General features: G+C 36.5%; 1 protein-coding gene and 2 non-coding genes across 3 annotated transcripts in view; 2 read left to right on the top strand and 1 right to left on the bottom strand.

Moving 5' to 3' along the window:
• The window catches only part of IL1RAPL1 (interleukin 1 receptor accessory protein like 1), a 665,379-nt gene that overhangs the window by 510,677 nt on the left and 137,375 nt on the right, over window positions 1-17,327 (bottom strand). The window lies entirely within an intron of this gene.
• On the top strand, window positions 482-561 carry LOC123323542. The gene has a single exon (XR_006539475.1). It is a non-coding gene; the product is annotated as a small nucleolar RNA U2-19 (small nucleolar RNA).
• Window positions 741-810, top strand: LOC123323541. The gene has a single exon (XR_006539474.1). It is a non-coding gene; the product is annotated as a small nucleolar RNA U2-30 (small nucleolar RNA).

The following is a 17,327-nucleotide window of genomic DNA, read 5'->3' on the forward strand; positions in this document are numbered from 1 at the left end:
TGAGTAATGTGGAGTGAGTTACTGATGGTTTTTAAGCATATGGTTTTCACAATGTGGAGAATAGTTTTGAGGCAGGAGAGGTGGCAGCAGAGAGATGCCCTGATATTAGTACATAGGACCCAGTTTCTTCAGGCCTGGGGTTGTGTAAATTGTATCTTAACTATTTCTTTGTTTCAGAAATACAGAAGAAATCAGTATAGTCCTTAAAGAGTCTTAGATTATTTTTACTCATTTTTGTGGTCTAGAATGGAAATATTTTCCTTTCAACAAAGCAAAAATCAGTAGTTGTTTGTGTGATCATTTTTCTAGTCTGTTTGGCCTGGAGAGAGGCCACTATTTGCTCTTCTATGCTCAGCTTCAAGGCAGCAAGAGATGAAAGTCATAGCTACATAGAGGACATAGTGGAACTTCTAAATGAATTTAGTTTAGTCTTCTAGATTTAAAATGTTTAATTCTCTGAGATCTGCTTCTTACCAACTTAGATCAATGATGAAAATAGCCAAATCTGAGCATCAAAACACCTGCCAGGCTACCTGATGCATGATCTTCATCGTTCTGAGAAGTAAAAGTAATTTAAAACAATAAAGGCTTATGTCTGGGATTCTGAATGCATGAGTGTGAGTGTGAGTGTGTATGTGTATGCATGTGTATTTATAAAATTGACACTGGATAACTGAGGACTTGCTGATGGACAAATGAGATGGGAGGATATGTGTGTGTATGATAGACTAATCAGTTCTGAGCACTGATAAAAAGGTTTCACTATAGACCTTTATAACTATGAAGATTTCTACACCTGAACTGAACTTAGAATAAAATAAAGTAAAATAAAATATTTAAGATCATTTTCAATACAATTTTCACAATATTTTATGCAATCCCTGCTGCAAACCTTTAAACTCAGCTTGAATCATCTACAAACACATACTTCCCAGAGCATAAAACTGTCACAAACTCCAAGGCCTACTTAAAGCCTGCCCTGAGGGAAGTGAGCACTACTACCAATACTCAGACACACCACAACCTCCAATAAATTTTACTTCATTCTAGACTTGAATTGCTAGGAAAGGACCTTATTTTTGTACCTTAGTCCTTTCCCTATTAATTCTTTGTTGACCTCTTGGATCTCTGATCCCAGTTCACACCTATCAACATATATTTTAGACAAGAAAACTCAGGCTCCGCTCAGGCTCCATGGAGCCCAACCACCATAGGGAGCACGTGAGTCAAGGCAGTGATAACATCTCCATGTTCCATACAAATGGGAAATATGAGGAAATGTTTCTTACATTTTAGTAATCCTGATTCTTTTTTTTTTTTTTAAAGATTTTATTTATTTATTTGACAGAGAGAGACAGCGAGAGAGGGAACACAAGCGGGGGGAGTGGGAGAGGGAGAAGCAGGCTTCCCGTGGAGCAGGGAGCCCGATGCGGGGCTCGATCCCAGGACCCTGGGATCATGACCTGAGCCGAAGGCAGATGCTTAATGACTGAGCCACCCAGGCCCCCCTGTAATCCTGATTCTTCATACAAGGGCAATGATATGCAAATTCTTTATTTATTTTGTTATAAAAGAGTATTTTTTAAGAGTAGTTTTAGGTTCACAACAAAACTGCGGGGAAGGTACAGAGATTCCCTATATCTCCCTCCCCACTACATGCACAGACTACCCCCCCCCACCATCATCAACATCCCCCACAAGAGTTGCATACTTGTTACAGTTGATGAATCTACACTGACACATCATAATCACCCAAAGTCCATAGTATACCTTAGAGTTCACTTGGTGTTAATACATTCTGAGTTTGGAAAATGTATGACATAGTATCATACAGAGTATATTCACTGTCCTAAAACTCCTGTGCTCTGTCTATTCATCTCTCATTCCCCCACCCTTAATCCTGGCAACCACTGTTTTTTTCTGTCTTCATAGTTTTGCCTTTTCGAAAATGTCATATAGATGGAATCATACAGTATTTAGCCTTTTCAGACTGGCTTCTTTCACTTACTGATATGCATTTCAGTTTCCTCCATGTCTTTTTGTGGCTTGATAGATCATTTCTTTCTAGAACTGAATAATATTCCATTGTCTGACTGTACCACAGTTTATTTATCCATTCACCTACTGAAGGATGTCTTGGTTGCTTCTGATTTTTGGCAATTATGAATAAGGCTGGTATAATATCTGTGTACAGGTTTTTATGCAGACAAAAGTTTTCAACTCCTCTGGGTAAATACCAGGGAGCACAATTGCTGGGTCATATGGTAAAAGTATGTTTAGTTTTATAAGAAATCATCAATTGTCTTCCAAAGTGGCTCTACCATTTTGCATTTGATCCTACCAGCAATCAGTGAGAATTCCAGTGCCTCCACACCCTCGCCAGCACCTGGTGTTAGTGTTCCAGATTTTGGCCATTCTGATAAATATGTAGTGGTATCTCACTATCCTTTTTAATTTGCATTTCTCTGATGGCTTTTATGTGGTACATCTTTTCATATGCTTATTTGCCATCTGTACATCTTCTCTGGTGAGATGTCTATTAAAATCTTGGGCCCATTTTTAATCAGGTTGTTTGTTTTCTTATTGTTTAGTTTTAGGAGTTCTTTGTATATTTCAGATAACATTTCTTTGTTAGATATATCTTTTGCAAATATTTTCCCCTAATTTATGACTCGTCCTCTTATTCTCTTGACATTACTCTTCTCAGAGGAGAATTTTTAGTTTTAATGATGTCTAGCTTATCAATTCTTTGTTTTCATGGATCATACCTTTGGCGTTTTAGCTGAAAAGTCATCACCAAATCCAAGGTCATCTAGGTTTTCTCCAATGTTATTCTCTAGGAGTTTTACAGTTTTGCATTTTACATACATGCTTGTGATACATTTTGAGTTAATTTTTGTGAAGGATTTAAGTTTTATGTCTAGATTCATCTTTGCCTATGGATGTCTAGTTGTTCCAACACCATCTGTTGAGAGGACTAACTTTATTCCATTGTATAGGCTTTTGTTCCTTTGTCAAAGATCAGTTGACTCTATTTATCTGGGTCTATTTCTGGGATCTCTATTCTGTTCCATTCATCTATTTGTTCTTTCACCAGTGTCTTGATTACTGTAGTTTATAGTAAATACTGAAGTCCTATAGTATCAGTCCTTTAGTTTTGTTCTTCCTCTTCAATATTATGTTGGCTCTTTTAATCCTGTTTTTTTTTTTTTTTTAAGTTTCCCAAAACCCAGTTGTCAAAGATGCCATCCTGTCCTCTTATATCAAATACAAATTTTATTTTAGGAACTCAGATAAGTTTAAAGATAGACACAAAAGAGTTTTCCCAATTGATGTTTTCCAAAATTATATGTGAATTCAATTTTGAGTACACTAATGTTCCTAGTTCTCTGTAGTTATACTTAAACTGCTAGAAGAGTATGGCAGGACAAAGAATATATACACATATGTAATCAATCCTACTGCTGGAGCACACAAAGCCATACTGAGATACTGAGTTTGGCTATTTGTTTTGAGTTTTTAAGAAAGAGAGCATGGTTTCATTGTCATCTCAATCGTTATCTTTAATAACCACAGCTAACATAAAAAATAGTGGCTATGTAGGTCTTTTAAATACCTTACACATATTAATTGATTTAATCTTCACAATGATCCTATGATGAAGATATGATTGCCCTCGCTTTTCAGATTAAGAAACAAAGTCAAAGCATAGTTAAATAATTTCCCCAAGGTCACATAGCTATTAGGTAGCAGAGCTGTTATTGATCAGCCTTGAAAATGTGAGTGACTAATTCAGAGTGGAAAGGTTTAGGAGATTTTTAAAATCAAGGAGGTTTGGGTCCAAAACTGGACTTTAAGGATTAAAGTACAAACTCTTGGGCATAGTGATTAAATTCTGTTAACTTCAATTTGTTCATCCATAAAGTAGAAACCATATCCCCCACTAATAGGTTCCTGGGAAGATGAAAAGAGGTAAGGATGTGAATATGCTTACCATTGGTCCAGAGGCACAGAATGGACTCAAGAGAGTTTAACTGCTTTACATTTCCAATAAAATCTCTGTTGGTTGTAGCAATCAGCATTGCTACATAAACTATGCTCTCTAGATGAACTTAGTTCAATTCTTTACACGTCAAATAGGTAACAATATTTTCAGTAAAATTTTCAATCATGTATTATGTACACTCTGGCTCATTAGACTGAATGTACTGAATCACAAGATAATCATCAGGAAAAACAATGGTGGTTGTGAACAGTAGAAATAAATATAAATGTAGCTGGTTAAGGGAAGGAGAGGTGAATGCCTGTTGGATTCAGTAATTGTCCTTAACTCTAGAAGGCTAAATCATACTAGTGGGGATGGCTGACTGTAACTCAGGGCTGCTCTTAAGGACTAGTGGCAGGCATTTCCCACCTACCGCTCATATATTAAGGGCTGCCATAATCTCATTCATGGCGGAACGAAGCCTGGAAACCTGGGCCTATAAAGATGACAATATTAAGTTGTCCCATTCCCACACAAAGCAGTGGGCCCCCCTTCTGCCCTGACTGGTTGAGGTTTTTGGTTTTTATTCTCTGCATCCAGAACCTTCCCTGTTAACTGTCATTTTCTTTTGTCCAGTGCACCACAGCCAAACTCAGATTTTCTAGTTTTCTGTGTTCTTCTTTCTTCTGTGTCCCACAACATCTCTCATACGTATTCGTTGAGTTGATTGTTTTTGGAAAGTGGAAAATCACTGTATGTCCCCTCTCCCTTGTTCCAGCAGTTTTAAGCCCCCTATCTCCCTGGGTTAAAGGAACAGTTTGAAGGAATGAAAAGAGGTTGGGCCAGTTACTGGGAGACATGGGCTTTATGACTTACAGCCCCAGTTGTACGTCTTACTACCAGTGTGACAAAGTTACTTACCCTCTGAGGAGTTCAAATTCCTTGTATATAAAATGGGACAATAATTGTACCTGTGTCACTGGATGGTTGTAAGGATTATTTAAACGAGTTGACTGATGTAAGGTGCTTAGAACAGGGTCTGGCACTCAGAAAGCTACTATTATTATTAGTGCAATTCTTTTTCAAAATCTTCACATCCTGACTAAATGAAAGTCCTCTCATGCACATCTCATTCATTAGAGAGTCCTCACTGGTTTTTTATTCCCATACCCCTTACAATGTTGAACTTTACCCAAGCTCTGTGATCCTAGAAAACAGCAAATTTAAGAAACTCCCCCCTCCTTTATTGTTCCAGGCAACAGCTTACTGTAAAAAATCCACCCTTCCCCTTATAATTTGGATAAAACTCATGGATGTTCCTTTGTTTACCTATGACAAGGCCAGACACAGACCCTCCAAATTCCTATTTTTGCTTCATAAATGATTAGCTGAACTGCTGTCCCCACTGATCAGCCAGAACAAAATGCAATAGTCCCCCTCTTTGCAATAATCCATCTAAATAAAGTCCTTAAAAGTTTAGTTTAAAAAAATTTTTTTGACACCTCCATGTCCAAATTCCTGCTCTCCTTGAAGGAGGACTTCAAATTCCATGTGTGCAGGAAACTTTCCATGACCATCCCAGAATTCCCACTGCCATTTATGATCCATCTCTTTTATACTGAACTTTTTATTTTACATTCTATTATGTGCATAATTTATCTCTTCTGCTTGATGGTAACTGCCCCAGGAGATCTCTGCCTAACTCATTCTTTGATTTATCACAGTGCTTAGCATATTACACAAATAAGAACTTGGTTTTTATAAAGTGAATGAAGAATGGACTTGGTACATCTACAGAATCTATCAAATGGCAGTAGATGGTAAAATGCAGCAACAAACAGGGGACTCTAAGCTATTATGTCATCTATGATACAGTTAAAATCAGGTAAAATACACAAAGTGTAAGGAATGATGCACACAGTAGGCATTTAATAAGTGCTAGTTTTCATCATCATCATCATCATTAGAATCCTCTTTTCATCCGCATTAAAGAGATGTTCTCTTAATAGACAGCACCCAACTTACATAATTATTATGGATGAAATTGACCAGGGAATATTAATTGCTTTTTTCTTCCTTATATAATATTTTTTGAAATATAATTTTACTATGGTTTGTATCACACTAATGAAAACTGACTGTGGCAGTTGTGGTGTCAAACAACCCCTCGATACAAGGATAGACGTGTAGCTAACTTATTGCTGCTTTTTCATTTTGTTGTTCCTTTATATGCCAGAGGGAGGAAACAAGATTTTCTTGAGAGTCTATTACAAGCTATGTCCTGTACTAGAGGTCCCTAAATATAATTCAACTCTCAATACAATTTTACGTGGACCAAAGAAAGTCACTCCAAGAAGTTAACTTGCCCCTGGTATCATTTTAGGGGGAAAAAAATCCTGGTTTAGATTAGTACCTGCACATTTAATAAGTGTTTCTTGAAAGAATGGATAATGGTTTATTGGCTTTTGGAGATTTCTGCTCTTTCAAGAAGGGCTGGCTGCCCTCCCCCACACTATGAAGAGATATGCCATTCAGAAAACTTGCTAAAATCAGAAGAGTGGTTTTTTTTTTAATTTTATTTATTTATTTGAGAGAGAGAGAGAGAGAGAGAGAAACAGCACGAGAGGGGAGAGGGTCAGAGGGAGAAGCAGGCTCCCCGCTGAGCAGGGAGCCCGATGCGGGACTCGAATCCCGGGACTCCAGGATCATGACCTGAGCCGAAGGCAGTCGCTTAACCGACTGAGCCACCCAGGCGCCCAGAAGAGTGGTTTTTTTTAAAGATTTTATTTATTTATTCATGAGACAGAGAGAGAGAGAGGCAGAGGGAGAAGCAGGCTCCCCACTGAGCAGACAGAGAGAGAGAGAGAGGCAGAGGGAGAAGCAGGCTCCCCGCAGAGCAGGGAGCCCGATGCGGGACTCGATCCCAGGACTCTGGGATCATGACCTGAGCCGAAGGCAGACGCTTAGCCGTCTGAGCCACCCAGGCGCCCAGAAGAGTGTTAAGTTTTAATATTTTATTGCATTAGAAAGTTTTTTTTAAAGATTTTTTTTTGAGGAAGGGGCACAAATTTTTATTAGACAAGATAACAAGACAGTGTTTACATATCTATTAGTTACCATAATTTTTAAAGGGTTGCAAAAAATACTCAGAGAATGAACAGAGTTAGAATTTGACAACCCAAAAGACTGTGCTATAAACAATGCTATAAATGAAAACTTTCTGTTGAAATAATATAAAAGATTTTTATTTATTTTTTGACAGAGAGAGACACAGCGAGAGAGGGAACACAAGCAGGGGGAGTGGGAGAGGGAGAAGCAGGCTGCCCGCTGAGCAGGGAGCCCGATGCGGGGCTCGACCCCAGGACCCTGGGATCATGACCTGAGCCAAAGGCAGACGCTTAATGACTGAGCCACCCAGGCCCCCCGCATTAGAAAGTTTTAACCCTGGAAGGAGCCACAGAGTTCCCTGGGATACAAGTTAGGGTTAGGATATTTGCCTAACCCAGGTTAGAAGAAGGACCATAACTTGAAGTCACCTCACTCAAATCCACACTCTTTCCACTATATGGCAATCCCTCACAAAATTTATAAAATCCTCTCCTTATCATTTTCTGGACATTTGAGTTGTTTCAAGTACTGTACACTTAACAGATAATACTGCAAAGAGCTTAATAACAATTGCTTCCCTCCACCCCTCCCTTTATCTCTCTCTCTCCCTCTCTCTAAAATTAATGCTTAGGAAACACTCTCTCCTCAAGGAGATCAGGGATATTTTTCCTTTTCATGTTGTCTCCCTGCTTTCTGCCTCCATTGTCATATTTATTTATTTATTTTTCTATAATTCTCTTCTTTTTTGGGTGTGTGTGTGTGTCTTCTGTTAGTGTTAGTTTTCCAAGCTGTCTTGGTATTCTATTTATTTTTGCACATTGTAGTACTTTGTGAATATTCCAATTTTAAAATACTCTGCTATGTGTTTTATAAATGAATTGCCACACCCCGATGTTTATAAGAGCATTATCAACAATAGCTAAATTATAGAAAGATCCAAATGTCCATTGACTCATGAATGGATCAAGAAGTTATGGTATATAATATACAATGGATTATTACTTAGCCATGAAAGAGAATGAAATCTTGCCATTTGCAATGACATGGATGGAGCTAGAGAGTATTATGCTAAGTGAAGTCAATCAGAGAAAGACAAATACTATATGATTTCAATGATATGTGGAATTTAAGAAACAAAATATGAACATGGGGGGAAAAGAGAGAGGCAAACCATAAAACAGACTCTTAACTATAGAGAACAAAGGTTGCTAGAGGGGAGGCAGGTGGATAGGCTAAATGGGTGATGGGTAGTAAAGAGGGCACTTGTTATGATGAACACTGGGCGTTGTATGAAATTGATGAATCAGTAATTTTACTCCTGAAACTAATATTACACTATATGTTAACGAACTGGAATTTAAATAGAAATTTGAAATTTAAAAAAGCAGAAAAAAATATAAACAAATCACCAGACTATACAAGCTTTTAAAAACACTTGACCTTATGTAAGGAAAATTATGTTGTGCTGACTTGAAAATAATATAATTTGATTTACTGTGAAGAAATAACAGCTATTATAACTCATTAGGATTATTACACATTAATTTGAGAATAATGAATATACTAAGAATTTTAAACAAAATAGTTACATTTTGAATTATTTTATGCATAAGCTGAAAGTCCTAAAATAATTACTTATATAACAGGTTTATGATTAAGACTAAAAGAACATTTAGCTGAGTTATTTACAGTAGAATACATTCCTATAATACATACCCAATTTAGCTTTTGTTTATTCAACATTTCAAAAAGGGCTTATTAATCATCTTCTACTATGTGCTAAACAATGCAGAATTACTGATAAAACCAAAATAAACAAGATGAAGTTTTACTTCAGGTAAGTTAGAAGCCACTGAAAAAGAGTGTCAATAAATCCCAATAGCCAAATTAGCACAGAAGCAATGTGACCTCTAGGGAAGAAGGGACTGTCCTGATCTAGGAGGAAAGCACTGAAGGCTGACAGGTGGAGATGGGTTTTTGAGCCACACCTTGAAAGACCGGTAGACTCTGAACAGGCAGAGATCTGGTGGGTTTGCAAAGCAGATGGAAAATAAAAAGTATAGGAAGAAGCCTTCGGACAGGAAAGTGGGAGGTGTATAGCTTAGCAGTTTCCCCTTTAGGTCTTTCATGACTTGACAATAAACATCTCTTTTATTCAGATGGCCTTCTATCAGCAAAATGTGCCTAACTGTGTTACTTAGGATAAGGCTAGCTGCTATAAAAATAAACCTCATGATTTCAGTGGTTTAACTTACAGGATGGTTATTTCTCACTCCCAGAAGCATGCAATGAGTGTCCTTCTGGTCAGTAATCAGCTTTCCCCCCATGATGTGATTTAGAGACCAGGGCTCCTTCCCTCCACGGGAGCCTAGGTATTCTCTGCCTCTAAGCAATTACTGGGGGAAGAACGGGAGAAAGAATACTCATTTCCTTACTACTTTGGCTCAGAAGTGACAGTTCCTTCTTCTCCTTGCATTTATTGGTGAGAACTAGTCATGTGGCTCTACCAGAAGCAATAGGGGCTAGGAGATACAAAGTTTAACCCTTGGACAACACAGGTTTGAACTGCACATGTCTACTTACACACAGTTTTTATGGTAAAGTACTATAAATATACTTTTTCTTCCTCGTGATTTTCTTAATATTTTTTTCTCAAGCTTACTGTATTGTAATAATATGGTATATAATACATATAACATACAAATATGTGCTAGTTGGCACTTTATGTTACTGGTAAGGCTTTTGGTCAACAGTAGGCTATTAGTAGTTAAGATTCTGGGGAGTCAAAAGTTACCAGCAAATTTTGGACTGTACAGGAGGTCAACCTACTGAGTGGAAAAAGATCTTTGCAAATGATATATCTAATAAGGACTTAATATTCAAAATATATAAAGAACTTACACAACTCAACACCCAAAATACAAATAATCCAGTTAAAAATGGGCAAAGGACCTGATTAGACGTTTTTCCAAAGAAGACATAAAGAAGGCCAATAGATACATGATAAGATGCTCAACATCACCAGTTCAACAGAAATGCAAACCAAAACCACAATGAGATATCACCTCACACCTGTCAGAATAGCTAAAATCAAACACACACACACACACACACACACACACAACTGCAACAAAACAAGTAAGTGTTGGTGAGAATGTGGAAAAAGGGAGACCTCACACACATAAATTGGTGCAGTCACAGTGGAAAACAGTATGGAGGTTAATTATCTTAAAAAATTAAGAAGATAATTCCCATATGATTCAGTAATTTCACTACTGGATATTTACCTAAACAAAACAAAAACACTAATTCAACACTAATTCAAAAAGATATATGTAACCCTATGGTTACTGCAGCCCTATTTACAACAGCCAAGATATGGAAGCAGCCCAAGTGTCCATCCAAAGATGAATGGATAAAAAAGATGTAGTATACATACACAATGAAATAGTACTCATCCATAAACAGAATGAAATCTTGCCTTTGCAACAATGTGGATGGACCTACAGGGTATAATGCTAAATGAAGTAAGTTAGAGAAAGACACATACCATATAATTTAACTCATGTGGAAGTTAAGAAACAAAACAAACAAAACAAGAGATGACCAAAAAAACCAAACTCATAAATATAGAGAACAAACGTGTGGTTGCCAGAGGGGGGGGTGGGGTGGGTGGGGGATGGATAAACAGATAAAGGGGATTAAGAACACACTTATCGTGATGAACAGTGAGTAATGCATAGAAGTGTTGAATCACTACATTGTACACCTGAAATGAATATAACACTGTAGGTTAATTATATTAAAAAAAAGAAAGCAGTAAAAAGGAAATCCTTGACTCCAGGCTGTTTTTACCAAAGAAATACAATTTAAAAAACCCCACAAACATTACAGGCAAATTTGTGACTACGCAGGAGGCCGGCACCCCTAATGCCTGCAGTGTTCAAGGGGTAACTACAGTTCCGGGCTGAGCAGCTGCTGCCCAGCAAGAACTCTATATTACACTAAGGAAAGAAGAGTCTACTCTGCCACACCCACCCACTAAAGAACTGTGTGGCAAAGTAGAGAAACACATATATGAAAACATATCTGAGATTCCAATTAAGGGTATACTTGACATGTTGATATCGCAGAGCTTCACCTATATTGATAACTATGACTCCAAGAGCTGCAGTGAAGTGGAAACCTTAATCTTAACCTACTAGAGGGGAATTGCTGAAATACTCTGTCATTATCCTCAAGGACTCTGGTTATACACCAGAAAAAAAATAGCACAAATCAAAAAAAAAATTCTCAGATTAAATTTGACTTTATCAATGCCCAGAAATCATTTGAATAACGTCACTATAGATGTTTTTAAATTAAACAAATGAACAAAAAACATGTCAGTGTTAGGATTCTTATGAATTAGAAATGTAGGGTCCAAGTTGAACTTCTGAGGAAGGAAAATTCTGCCAAACAAATTTGTATTTTGGAATTTAACTGTATTTCACATATAAAAATGGCCTCTCTGGTTTTTATTTTATCTCTCTGGAAAATCACCATTTCTTAATATCTTTGTTATCCTTAAAGCATTTTGTCCTTTGCACACCTCGCATTCTACTCTATACCTTGTCCGTGAATAATCCCATTCACTGTTACAGGTTCAAGCGTCATATGTGTGCAGATTAATCTCAAATTCTTAACATCTTCCAGGGCCATATTTCCAGTCGCATCCTGAAACCGTCTAACAGACAAAGCCAACATTAAGAAACCTTAACTGCCACTTCCTGGGCATACAATCTAGTAGCCTATCTAAAATCCATTCCCCAACACCCGCTTCCTAGCCATCCTTGCTATCTTGATATTGTTTACCTTACTCCGGGTCCTCATGTGCTTCATGAGGAGGCTGAGGACCTTTTAAGTCAAGGGTTGATCATGAATGGTCAAAGCCAGTCATATTGATGGTGATCTTAGCCCTGTTTCTAGTGAATGGTTTATTCATGGGCAATTTTAAACAATGGGATGGTGGTTGAAAGTCTGCTCTGGGAACTTCTGGGAAAACTGTCCCCGCTTTTGTTTAGGGAATACAGTATGGACCAATTCTTTTTCCGTTTGTAGACATCGGGGTCTTCATGTGATGCCATTTGGGAAGCCAGCCTATGAGGTCAAGTCATTTGCTGAGAACAGCAGAGAGAAAAGATAAAAAAAAAATGTCCTTGATAATGTCATTGTAGCTGCTGAATTACCCATCCTGGGCCTTATCTACTTCTGGAATTCTTATTAGAAAACATATTATGTGTCTTTGTTACTTAAGCCATTAGTTACTTGGACTAAAACAAAAAACAACTAATACACTCTTCAAACAGGCTCATCTTGAATCCTTCAAAATTCAAATCCTCCAAACAAAAACTCAGCCCCTACTCCATGAACACTCACATGTAACTAATCTCATTATTTTGTCCTACCGCCTTTGTATGTCTCAAATCTGTTATCTCTTCTTCAAACTCACTGTCTTTTGTCTTTGTTTCAGCCTCTTGTTGTCTGCCATCAAAAACAGTGACACTTTATTTGGGGTAAAGAACCTCTTTACTCTGTTATTTGCAACCTATACTTTGAATAGCACCTGTGTAGAAAGTATCTATAACTTCTTCACTGCATTTAAAATAATAAATGCAGACCTTACAACTATAGAGCACATTCATTTATATGTTTGTAAGTAGCTTGCATAAGTATACAAGTGTTGCTCTGAATGTAATTCTATTTCTTTCAAAATGTTTATCAAATGATTTTGTTGAATCAAAAAAAAAGCACATGAAAAGGCAGGTCAACACTATTGAGTTTATTTAACTCATAGAGAAATTAGATTAATATAAAAGGATCTAATTATATACCCCAAGTGGAAAACATCATCAAAACTATTTCATTATATTCGTACTAAGCTATTTTGCTTTAATCTAATTTTAGCAATGTCATAGCCAACCAGTAAATAGTAAATAGCTTACTACCTCTTTGCTGCCCCCCGTAACATATTGCTTTCATATTAATGGATATTTTTCACACCTCTGCTACTTCATTCCTTTCATGTTTGGTGTTGACAAGTGCTACTGGTTTCATTATTCTGAAAGGGTTATATGATTAACTAGCTAAATAGCACCATAGCAACAATATCTAAGTAGAAACATTCTGTTTTCAGGTTGTATTTTTAATCGGGGACTCATAAAAGTTGATGCATAGAAAAAACATGACATGTTCGTGACATTTAGAAGCCACGATTTCCCTTAAAAAGTTTAAAATGCATTTTTACTTTTTAAAAAAAGGACATATGTTTCAGTGTCATTCTTTCATCCTTAATTTGACAGAGCAAAACTCAATTTTAAAAAAAGCTCAGCATGTGCTTTGTGATCGTAAGTGATATACTGAAAACCAAACATTTTAAATAAATATTAGAAATCACAACACTTAGAAGGCAGGGCATAGAGATAGCAGCATTTATATTCATGTTCAGAGTATGTGTTGAGGTTTAATGACTAAAGCAAATGCGTCCTTCAAAAGATGGCAGTATGGAAACAGCATAATTTTCTAATGGAACATTAACAATAAGTGCTCATTAAAAGTTCCAAACTTTTCTGTTGACACCATAACACAGCACTGACTACAGATAGTACTTCTATATTTAACATAATACCTCTTAAATGTTAATTTGTATTTTTTTACTTCCCTAATAAACACATTGTACTGTATCATTTGAAACAAAGTCTATGATATTCATAATGAATCTATGATACTGTTTATATTCCAATAAGTCCTGGGTGATATACTGGAGTAGAACCCTATCCTAACCCAACAGATGATTAAGAAATAAATAGTAAGATCTTTAGTTAAAGCACAGAGTAAGCTCTTTCTTTATATCTTACACAGAATTCATAAAATGTCTTTAATTTACATATTCATGTTGAACTGTCCATTTATAATTCACTGGATTTTTTAGGTCTTCCAGATGGAACAACAGATGCTAACATAATGACTAAAAGCGTTGGTCAAGCATTTTAAGAAATGGAAACATTAATTCCTCTTATGCAAAAGCCATATATTTTGACATGAATAAAACCAACTCTATTTCCATGCAGTTTTTTCATAGGTAGTTTTAAAAAATTCTTCTAAATATGTTATTATACAATGTCTGCATCAATTGCAAGTTACTTTGCAAGAGTTACCTCTTGATTTTATCAAGAAAGACTTCAAAATTACAGGAAAGACAAGTTAAAACCCTGGAATACTGTATACCTAGAGGACCTGTTCATAGTGCAAAAATAATAAAAGCTCTTCCAAATAGTTAAAACTTTTTGAAAATAAACATTCATCACTCAAAATCTTATTATGTAATTATGAAACTGTCATATCAAACCCTAATATTTTGATTTTCTCAACTGCTTCCTGTTTTTTAAACTATAAAATATCTTTGAAAGATATGAGTACTAAAATAATTAGCAATGAAAAATCACTGGCCTCTCCATGACCTTCCTCCAGCTTGTCTATGCCTAAACATACCTCAGAGGGGAATCTATCAATTTTTTTATAATTGCTTTTTTTAATTTAAATTTTTATTTTTTTAAAGATTTTGTATAAATTCAAGTTAGTTAACATATACTGTATTATTAGTTTCAGGGATAGAATTTAGCGATTCATCACTTGCATATAATACCCAGTGCTCACCAGCACAAGTGCCATTCCCCTCCCTTCCCCTCCAGTAACCCTGTTTGTCCCCTATAGTTAAGGGAGTTTAAAAGCCTTCAAATAAGATAGCACCAGCGATCTCTCCCAGTACTGAGCAATGAGTTTTCAGGAACCACTGTCAAATGCTAAACTCAGAGAGCTATAAATGTAATCTCACTTGACCAGAAAAGAAGATGAGATGAGGAGAAAGTAAACATTCTGCCATGTATGCAGTAAACAATTAAAAAACAAAACCCCACCTAAATCATGATGAAACCTTTACTTGATATATTTTTAGTGCAGTAACTTCTGGTTGCTCATCCATTACTCCGAATTTTCCCAATTCTTAACATCAATTATCATATGGTTTCACTTATTTGTGGAACATAAGGAATAGCATGGACATTAGGAGAAGGAAGGGAAAAATGAAGGGGGGGGAATCAGAGGGGGAGACGAACCATGAGAGACTATGGACCCTGAGAAACAAGCTGAGGGTTTTAGATGGGAGGGGGGTGGGGGATGGATTAGCTCAGTGATGGGCATTAAGGTGGGCACATATTGCATGGAGCACTGGGTGTTATACGCAAACAATGAATCATGGAACACTACATCAAAAACTAATGATGTATTGTATGGTGACTAACATAACATAATAAAATAAAATTAAATTAAAAAAATCTTAACATCTAATTATATCATATCATAGTTTTTTAATCCAAATAATATTAATATTCTCAGTCCCTTGAACATTTCCTATTTTCTCCATCTATAATCATTAGTGCACTTTCTCCCACAGTCTCCACAAGCTCTTACTGTCCTTCTCAATTTGGTGTCTAGGAAAGAAGAAACATCAATCTGGGACTTCATTAAGAATAACACATAAAGTGAGTATGATAGGAAATTGGCGGTGGTTTTAATTTTTTTCCTCAGTTCTGTACACACGAAGCTGACAGAGTTCAGTTTATTAACGAAAACACACATAGCGAAGTAGCAGTATGATCGTACTGCTTTTGCAAGAATTCAACTGTAGATACTATGTGTCATTGTTCACTTTAACAAATAAGATAATAGGAATTTAATTAAACTAATATTGGGATGATATAATATCATTAAGTCTAGGAGGAACCTACTGCTTACACAGATCAACTTCATTTTATTTATACAAATAAATTTCTTGCCACTTCATAAGCAACAATAAAATTAGGAATATAAGAGCTGTATATAAAATAGGCTTGATAATTCTCTAAAAGAAAAATATATATGTACATACACACATATAAGTATTATCACACTAAAACATCTAATTAATTTACTGAACCAGTAGAAAGTTTATCTTGCCCACTATCACATAAGTTTTAGTGTTGACATTATGTCCTAAGTTCAGTCTTCATATTTTAGAGTGTGCCTGGAGTAACGTACTAACTACAGTTTAGCATTGAGGGTACAGCCATCTTTATTCATAGTGCTTAGAGACTTAACTGCCATCAAATATGTTGGAATCCTTCTCAAGATCCTGGGTCCTATTATATTTTATGCTTAAAGTTTTACTTTTAGATACGTAATCATCTATCTGCATCATTCTAGAGTTCATTTGCAGTCTCTGATTTGATGAGACTGGGAGGATGGAGAACACTGAGGAATAGGGGTGTCAGCTTGTCCTACGAAACCATCCACACCAGAGCTTCTGTACGGAAACAGGTGCGATATTGAGTTCTCAGTCAATTTTGGTGATGTCAAAACGAAAAGCAGGGGCGCCTGGGTGGCTCAGTCGTTAAGCGTCTGCCTTCGGCTCAGGTCGTGATCCCAGGGTCCTGGGATCGAGCCCCGCATCAGGCTCCCTGCTCAGCGGGAAGCCTGCTTCTCCCTCTCCCACTCCCCCTGCTTGTGTTCCCTCTCTCGCTGTGTCTCTCTCTGTCAAATAAATAAAATCTTTAAAAAAACAAAACAAAACAAAACAACCCCTAAAAGCAGTTATAAAATGCCAACATAATGGCTTGTGTTTCATAAGGTTTATGGAAAATCAATGCCTGTCAAACTAGAGCCAACATGAAGTAGGGAAAGGATGTTCTTAAAAAAAAAATTCTTTGATATGATAAAAAAAACTTTAAAATGCACTCCCAACTATTAAGAATGACCATTTATTTAAAATGGACATTTTGTGGTAAACTATACATGAGATAAGATTTATTTTATTAACCATTTTAAGTGTACAACTTGGTTGGCATTTAATACATTCACAATGTTGTACAATCATCACCACTATCCATTTCCAGAACCTTTCATTACCCCAAGCTGAAACCCTGTAGTGACTAACAACAACGCTCTATTTCCCCCCTTCCAGCCCTTCTATTTTCTGTCTTCACGAATTTGCTTATTCTAAGTATCTCATAAAAGTGGAATCATACTCAAATGGGTTTTTAAAATGTGACCCACAAAGAAGGAACCAGGTTTGTAAAAAAGAAGTGACATTAATAAGTCAAAGTTACACACACACACACACACCATCAGATCAAAAGCAGAAATGCAAGACATGCATATA

The sequence above is a fragment of the Neomonachus schauinslandi genome, chromosome X (assembly GCF_002201575.2).
Source record: "Neomonachus schauinslandi chromosome X, ASM220157v2, whole genome shotgun sequence".
Lineage (NCBI taxonomy): Eukaryota > Metazoa > Chordata > Mammalia > Carnivora > Phocidae > Neomonachus > Neomonachus schauinslandi.